Here is a 9,248-nt window from a genome sequence, read left to right on the forward strand (position 1 = left end):
CGAACCCAGGTCTCCCGCATTGCAGGCAGATTCTTTACCAGCTGAGTCACCAGAGAGGCCCAAATTAACTATACTTCAATTTAAAAAGTGAACGGAAGAACAAAAACAGCAAATAGCCTGCCGCATTTCTTTATGATTTTGTTACATCAGGAATTTTCAAAAAAGTCTTGGTCCGCATGGGCAGGCCTGGGTCTCACATTATCCACGTCCTTGTGAAGCCAAACAAAGCAGGAAAAAAAAAAAAAAACCAAGATGTGCTCACGGTTTTGTTTTGTTCCTATTTCTTGCTGACTGGGACTAAATGATGCCATATGCTGAGAAAATATCCAGCATTTGCATGTTGGGTTTTTTCCCTTGTTTAGTTTTATCTGGTCGAGTCACGGAGCCGTTGGCTAAGGAAGCCTATAATCTGTACTTCGTGAATGACCATGTAATTGAGCGATTGCAGTCACGGCTGCGGCTGCTCTGTGGACAGTAGTCTTTGGGGTTTTTTTCCAATTTTTTTTCTGGAACGCCCAGAAAGGGAGCATGTGAGTTGGTTCTCGGGGCTCCTGTCCTGGAATCTGCAGCCTTCTTCCAGGAGTGATGAAGGTGAGGAAACAGGGCCATGGAACCCCAGGGAATCCAGCTCGGGAGAGTTTCCCAGGGTGATTTTCTGGGTTGGTTTGTTTGTTTTGGTTGGAAAGTTGGGAAAAGCTAGATCTGTGCAGAACCCACTTCAGTGTTTGGAAGGGTCTTTTCAGAGCTCTGTGTCATGGGAGTAACTGTCTGCAGACAGGCTCCCCACCTCAGTGCATCAACACAAGCCTACTGCTTGATATCTCAACACATAGATGGTGGATGGATGGATGGATGGGTGGGTGGGTGGGTGGATGGGTGGAGGGGTGGGTGGGTGGGTGAGCAGGTGGATGGATGGATGGATGGATGGATGGATGGGCGGGTGGGTGAGTGGATGGATGGGTGGGTGGGTGAGTGGAGGGATGGGTGGGTGGGTAGGTGGGTGAGCAGGTGGATGGATGGATGGATGGATGGATGGATGGATGGATAGAAGGATGGATGGGTTGTTGGGTGGATGGATGGAGGGATGGAGGGATGGGTAGATGGATGGATGGATGGATGGGTCGTTGGGTGGATGGATGGAGGCATGGGTAGATGGGTAGATGGATGGATGGATGGATGAATGGGTGGTTGGGTGGATGGATACGGATGGGTATGGATGGGTGGGTAAATGGATGGATAGATGGATGGATGGGTGGTTGGTGGATGGATGGGTGGATGGATAGATGGATGGACCGCTGAATATTCTTAGGACACAGAATTGCTTTAAGTTAATCAGATACACGAGAAAATTATAATGCTTCAAGGTGCCAATCTTTCAACACTCCAAGTAACACAATGATTCAGCCCAAATCTTCAATATTACTTTAAGGAATGGCACTCATGAGTGAGATGTGAGAGTTTTGAGAAGGTTGCAGGCATTGACATTTTTTGGTCCCAAATGACACCAACTCTGCCTGCATAAAATACTAGTCCTGGCAGGAAGCACCAGTGGCTCCTCACCACTTAGGAATGAAAATAAGCGGCAAACAGGAAACCGCATTTATTTTTTACTACAAGTCAGCCAAACTCCCACACCTGTGCTGTGTATTCCCTCTGTTGGGCGTCACAAAGGGCAGCAGGAAAGTGACACTTTTCTCCCAAGAAGCTGTCTCCCTGCTGGGTAGCGTCTGTGAGGGGAAGCAGGGGAGCGCAGCCGAGACAGTTCAGGGAAAGTCTCCGTCCCCCAGTCCCGATCCCTCAAGAGAGTCACTCAGCACTTGGCCCTCCCAGGGATGCTGGGGGCTCCTGGCAGTAGCTCTGGGGACAAGGTAGCATTTGATGAAACACCCCATCCAGGACACAACTGAGTCCCAAGGCAGAACAAGTTGCTGCTGGAAATTATCCTGTGATGAGACGATTTGGAAGGAAGCGATCCGCCCCAAGAGCCAATGGCCACGTTCCCTGCTTCTCACTCACCGGGATGGATAAGTTCAGTTCAGTCGCTCAGTCGTGTCCGACTCTGCGACCCCATGAACCACAGCATGCCAGGCCTCCCTGTCCATCACCAACTCCCGGAGTCCACCCAAACCCATGTCCATTGAGTCGGTGATGCCATCCAACCATCTCATCCTCTGTCGTCCCCTTCTCCTCCTGTGCCCAATCCCTCCCAGCATCAGGGTCTTTTCCAATGAGTCAGCTCTTCACATCAGGTGGCCAAAGTATTGGAGTTTCAGCTTCAGCATCAGTCCTTCCAATGAACACCCAGGACTGATTTCCTTTAGGATGGACTGGTTGGATCTCCTTGCAGTCCAAGAGACTCTCAAGAGTCTTCTCCAACACCACAGTTCAAAAGCATCAATTCTTCTGCGCCTAGCTTTCTTTATAGACCAACTCTCACATCCATACATGACCACTGGAAAAACCATAAGGTTTGCCTTCAAAAGATGAGTTTGCCCACAATTCCTTCAGCGAAGTTTCTTTATCCCGGTGAGCCTCTTCTAGAGAATGGCTGAACTGTGAATACCTGTTCTAAGTTAGACTGCTCTTTCAGCTCCATTTAAATTACTATCATTATGCTCGGCTTCTTTAATGATGCACCTTGGGAGGCCAGAACGTCTCTGAGGTGCAGGTCCTTAATGAGGAGCTTCGTCCAAGAGATATAATTTGAGCCGTCTGCCGTGAAGCGGTCCCGACTGAGCCGGGCCCTGTCCCTCTGGCGCTGAACTTCCCCTGCCCCTGAGAAGCACTCGGCTTGGTTCTCTCCATTTTCCTCACGGCCGGGGCACTGACGTGTCTTTCTGCTTGGATCTGCCCGTCTGGTCTTCATGTAAGAATAGCATCATAGTTGAACATGAATCGGCAAATTGGGGACACGTCCTTCTTCATATTCACAGGAGTAAAACTATGACCATCAAGTTTGTCTAGCTGAGGACGAAGTTGCTTTATATTTTAGTCTTTTTATTGTATTGGAGTAGAGTGGATTCACTCTGCTGTGTTAGCACGTGGTGACAGCAAGTGACTCAGTCATATACATACATACATGTATATATATATTCTTTTTCATTATGGTTTATTATAGGACACTGAGTTCCCTGTGCCTTACAGCAGGTCCTTGTTGTTTATCTATTTTACATAAAGTGGTGTGTACCGGCGAATCCCAGATTCCAGTTTTATCCTTGCCCTCCCCACGCATCCCCTGTTGGTAACCATGTTTGTTCTCTGTGTCTGAGTCTTTTCCTGTTTCATCAGTGAGTTCATTCGCATCATTTTTTAGATTCCACACATAAGCGGCATCATATGATACTTGTCTTTATCTCACTGACTCCCCTTAGCCTGACAATTTCCAGGTCTATCTGTGTGGCCGCCACTGGCATTATTTCACGCTTTCTATGGCTGAGGGATATTCCACTGTATACATGGGCTGCATCTTCCCTATCCATTCCTCTGCTGGTGGGCATTTAGGTTGTCACCACGTCTCGGCTATCGTAAATAGTGCTGCGTGAACATTGGGGTGCATGCATCTTTTCAAATTATAGTTTTCTCCAGACACCTGCTGAAGAATGAGATCGCTGGATCATATGGTAACTGTCTCTTTAGCTTTTTAAGGAACTACCATGCTGTTCTCCACAGTGGCTGCACCAATTTACATTCCCACCAGCAGTGTAGAAGCGTTCCCTTTTCCCGACACCCCGCCCAGCGTTTGTTACTTCTAGACTTTTTACTGATGGCCATCCTGACCAGTGTCAGGTGGTAACTCACTGGACTCGCAGCTGTAGCAAAGCTCAACCCTCTCGTTCCCACCCCATGTCCCCGCCTCCTTCACAAGTGAGCCCCTAAAAGCACACACCAAGGGACCTGGTCACATGCGTCTCCATCTCAGAGCCAACCCGGGTGTCACGGCAATCCACCAGCCTTCTAATCCATTCCCCTCCAACCTGGATCCACTCTCAGGTCTGACTTCTCTGAGCGGCTCTTTAAAACAGAGAATTTAGCATTTGGAAAGTCAACAGCCAGGGCCTTCAGGAAAGCCTGCCCGCCGTTCTTTGCAGTTCATCAAAATCACATCACCTCCACCCTTCCCCCTGGCCAGTCTTTCTTTACGTCTTCCTGTCCCCACTGAAGCTGCAAATGCCACATCTTCACAGTTAAAGGTTTGTATAGTCAGGACGATGTTCACCCAAAACAAAATCTCTCGTGACTGGTTTTCTGCTCGCCCGTCGCTTCCCTGTCTGCTGACCTTGAATCTCAGACCAAAGGAAACGAGGGACAGCAGGTCACGGGCGAAGCTGCGCGTGGACCTAAGAGGCCAGTCCCTGGGCTGGATGGGTCTGTCTGCACTCCCGCTGTCCTGCTAATTGGTAGGTCTCTGCTCTTGTGGACTCGCTGGCATGTGGGCCTGGCCTGGCCTTGATTTAAAAGGAGGAAATAAGTCACAAATCTTTATGGGCAAAGATAATTGCCATGGGCCACGTTTTTCCTAACCCAAGTCTGCTCCTCATCAGCGCTGGACTCACGCGGACTTCACCCCCCAGAGCAGGCGCCCGGGGCCTGGGCCTCGAGGCTTTCAACGCAGCCGTCAGCTAGACTTTGATTTCCTCCTCCTCCACCCCCTGCTACAGAGATCCCGGGGCTCAAAGAAGCTTCCCTTAACTCTGCTGGGCTTTGTGTGGCAGCCTGGGTGGGATGGGAGTCTGGCGGAGGATGGATACGTGTGTGGTAGGGCTGAGGAGCTGTGAAAAGTGATGGCCATGTGAAAGTGGAAGTGTTAGTCGCCCTGTCCTGTCTGACTCTCTGCACCTCCACGGACTGCAGCCTCTGTCCACGGGATTCTCCAGGCAAGGATACTGGAGTGGGTTGTCATGTCCTTCTCCGGGGGATCCTCCCGACCCAGGGGCTGAACCTGGGTCTCCCGCATTGCAGGTGGATCCTTTACCTTCTGAGTCACCAGGGAAGTTCTGTTGGCTAGACTCCAATATAAAATTAAAAGTTTGAAAAATAAAGAAATAAAAAACAAAAGAAGTTCCCCTTTAGAGAAACAACTCCCAATTGTCCAGAGAAAGGATTTTGTACTTGTCCATTGTCCATGGACAGAGGAGCCTGGCAGGCTGCAGTCCATAGGGTCCCAAAGAGTCAGACACAACTGAGCAACTTAGCCCATATGCACTGTCTAATGTTTCAATTCATAAATTGATGCATGAATTGGTCTGTTATTTCTACATCTATTTATGCTGTGAACTGGCCTAGGGCTCATGCAAAACTTGGAAGTTGTTTAGGGAGACCACGACAGCTGCTGAAGAAGTTGAGGATGGGGAAGGTCTAGCTACTCTCTCGTAAGCTCCCTGTCAGGGTGTAAGGAAAAAGAATCTCAGACCAAATTCTTCCTTTCACGTGGACATTTTTTCAACAAATGTTTCTTGGCAAGCAGACACAAAATAGCTCATGCAATCAGTTCTGTAGACACAAATGAAGCCCCAGCTCCGTGTCTCTTGGGCGTGATGAACAGTTCATTTATTAGAAAGGTTTGGTCAAGACAGACACAACTCTAGAAGCAGGATTCAGCTTTCTCCCTGAAAGAGAGACTCAGGCCACTGAAAATGTTCCAGTGTCAGAGGCTGAACACGACGTTACTCACTCTGAGAGGACGGGTGATAGCCTTGCAAGACTTTCACAGCCTGGTCTTGGAAGATAAGGGTATCTTCAAAGCACTTTGTTGTTATTTAGTTGCTCAGTCGTGTCCAGTTCTTTGCCACCACAAGGACTGTAGCTCACCAGGCTCCTCTGTCCATGGGATTTTTCCAGGCAAGAATACTAGAGTGGGATTCCTTCTAGTAGCCTTCTAGAAGCCGTTTCCTTCTCCTTGGGATCTTCCTGACTTCAGGGGTCAAACCTTCATCTCCTGTATCTCCTGCATTGCAGGCAGATTCTTTAAGTTGAGCCATCACGACAAGGGCGCTTATATGCCTATACACTGGCATTAAGAAACGGATTCCTTTATAAAGGAACTAGTTGGTTGAATCTGGATTTGAGTTTTCTGAAGTAAAAGTTCTAAGAAATCTCTCCTCTTCTCTTGACAAACATGAGCACTTATTTGTCTTTTTTTAGCAAGACTCAAGTAGGCCTTGATGTAGGGCTGGCAGGTTGAAACATTATGATTCCATCCATCATGTCCATAATTCATGCATTTGCATCTCTAAGGAACCAGATCAGAATAAACAAGCTGCTGGCACTTTCTCAAATGTTGGTCTCTGTCATCTGTCTCTTAATAACTTCCAGAAGAGGCAGTGGAAAAAAGCAGCAGTGGTTCAGCCGGGGTCAGCTTCCAAACGACTGACTGATGCTGGCGTCAGGATCGTTCTTCAAAGACATCTTCAGAAGGGAGAGGCGTGTGGGCGTGTGACGAGCAATCCCCTTATCCCGAAAGGAGGCGAGGCCCGCCACAGGGACGCTTACAGTCCAGCGCTTCGGACTTTCCTTTCTCTCCTTTTTGGCTTTGCCGTTTACTCTTGTTAGGAAGGTACCCCAGCTTGTTCCACTGAAGTGAATGTCAGCATGGCCTTTGGAACAACAGGACTCAGAAGTATATCTGTAGCATCTCTTGTTGGGAAACCAGAAAGGGCATCCTGGAGAATCACTTGCTGCCCCAGATGTTTTCTTCTCACAGGTCTGGTCGCCCAGTTGTTTTATTTACAAATGAGAGATTAGCCAGTAGGAAGAGCAAAGTGAACGTGAAAGTGAAAGTCGCTCAGTCGTGTCTGACTGTTTACGACTCCATGGACTGTACAGTCCATGGTATCTTCAGGCAAGAATATTGGAGTGGGGAGCCTTCTCCAGCATGGAGTGAAGGTCCTTCTCCAGCGGATCTTCGCAACCCAGGAATCGAACTGGGGTCTCCTGCATTGCAGGCTGATTCTTTACCAGCTGAGCCACCAGGGAAGCCCAGGAAGAGCGAAACCTTAGCTTTTCAAAGGTGGAGATTCTAGTGCAAAATGGCAAACCAGTCAAGTGCAGGGGTAGAACTAGGAATCTGAATGCAATTCTGGTAATCTAGGACTCCTCCTCACTCCTAAGAGTCCAGGATGTGGTGGTTTCTCCTGGAAGGAAAGAAGGTCAAAAGAATAATCCAGAGGCAAAGTCTGCTGCAAGTGGCTAAATGCAGAGCTCCCTAGAAAAACCACACAGTATCGGGGAACATGCAAGAGAAAAAGCTACCAGGACTTCCCAAGTGGCCCAGTGATTAAGACTTTGAACTACCAGTGTGGGGGACTCAGGTTCCATCCCTGGTGGGGAACTAAGATCCCATGTGCTGTGTAGGGAGGCCAAAAAAAAAAAGCTACCAGACTTGTTACCATTTACTGGGGAAACCAAGTCTGTTCACACGGTGAAATGTTACAGGAAGAACGCAGAGTAACACACCAACGGGCGAAAGAAAACCAGCCATAAATGCCGAAGGTACCAGTGGTGAAAGAGTCGTCAGAACTGAAATGGGACTGTTTCTTGCCAAAAAAAAAGTTTGTTTTTATATCAAGGAACCCCCACATCTTCATTAGCAATACTGATTTGGTGACAGTTATATATTAAAAAAATTAGGGCTTCCCCAACAGCTCAGTGGTAAAGAACCCACCTGCCAATGCAAGAGATGCATGCAGGAGATGGGGGTTCCATCCCTGGGTTGGGAAGATCCCCCGGAGAGGGAAATGGCAGCCCACTCCAGTATTCTTGCCTGGACAATCCCATGGATAGAGGAGTCTGGCAGGCTACAGTCCATGGGTTTGCAAAGAGTCAGACACAACTGAACACACACATACATATATTAAAATTAATTAGTTTCAGCCCAGAAACATAAGCATGAATGTGTGGGCATATAGAGTAGGACGTAGCATTGTCAAAGTGAAGGGGGAAAGACACGGTATTTAACAATTGTGTTGAGATTTTCCATTTTGTGAAAGGAGTTAGATCTCTCCCACATATACAAAAATGAATCCCAGCTGGAATAAATAATCAGAGACAAACCACAAGCTACAAAAGAATTAGAAAAACTAGACAAAATATTTTTGTAGCTTTAAGGATAAGGAAGACTTCACAAAGAAGACATAAAAGTGAGAAGGTCACAATGAGAGACCCTGACTGAGCTGACAGCACCGCCCTGGGACACCCACACACGGATCGCGTCCCAGAGTCAAAGACGCCGTCAGAGTCAGACCCCGACCCGGGGCCACCCCGACACGGACCCAGAGTCAAAGACGCCGTCAGAGTCAGACCCCGGCCCGGGGCCACCCCGACACGGACCCAGAGTCAAAGACGCCCTCAGAGTCAGACCCCGCCCTGGGACACCCGACAGGGACCCAGAGTCAAAGACGCCCTCAGAGTCAGACCCCGCCCTGGGGCACCCGACACGGACCCAGAGTCAAAGACGCAGTAGGAGTCAGACCCCGCCCTGGGCCACCCCGACACGGACCGCGTCCCAGAGTCAAAGACGACGACAGAGTCAGACCCCGACCCGGGACACCCCGACACGGACCGCGTCCCAGGGTCAAAGACGCCGTCAGAGTCAGACCCCGACCCGGGACACCCCGACACGGACCGCGTCCCAGGGTCAAAGACGCCGTCAGAGTCAGACCCCGCCCTGGGACACCCACACACGGACGGCGTCCCAGAGTGAAAGACGCCATCAGAGTCAGACCCCGACCCGGGACACCACGACACGGACGGCGTCCCAGAGTCAAAGACGCCGTCAGAGTCAGACCCTGACCCGGGGCACCCCGACACGGACCGAGACGGCGTCCCAGGGTCAAAGACGCCGTCAGAGTCAGACCCCGAACCGGGACACCCCGACACGGACGGCGTCCCAGGGTCAAAGACGCCGTCAGAGTCAGACCCCGCCCTGGGGCACCCCGACACTGACGGCATCCCAGAAAGACACCATCAGAGTCAGACCCCGCCCTGGGACACCCCGACACGATCCCAGAGTCAAAAACGCCGTCAGAGTCAGACCCCGACCCGGGGCACCCCGACACGGACCCAGACGGCCTCCCAGGGTCAAAGACGCCGTCAGAGTCAGACCCCGACCCGGGACACCCCGACACGGACCCAGAGTCAAAGACACCGTCAGAGTCAGACCCCGCCCTGGGGCACCCCGACACGGACGGCGTCCCAGGGTCAAAGACGCCGTCAGAGTCAGACCCTGACCCGGGGAACCCCGACACGGACGG

Source organism: Cervus elaphus, chromosome 5 (assembly GCF_910594005.1).
Source record: "Cervus elaphus chromosome 5, mCerEla1.1, whole genome shotgun sequence".
Classification (NCBI taxonomy): domain Eukaryota; kingdom Metazoa; phylum Chordata; class Mammalia; order Artiodactyla; family Cervidae; genus Cervus; species Cervus elaphus.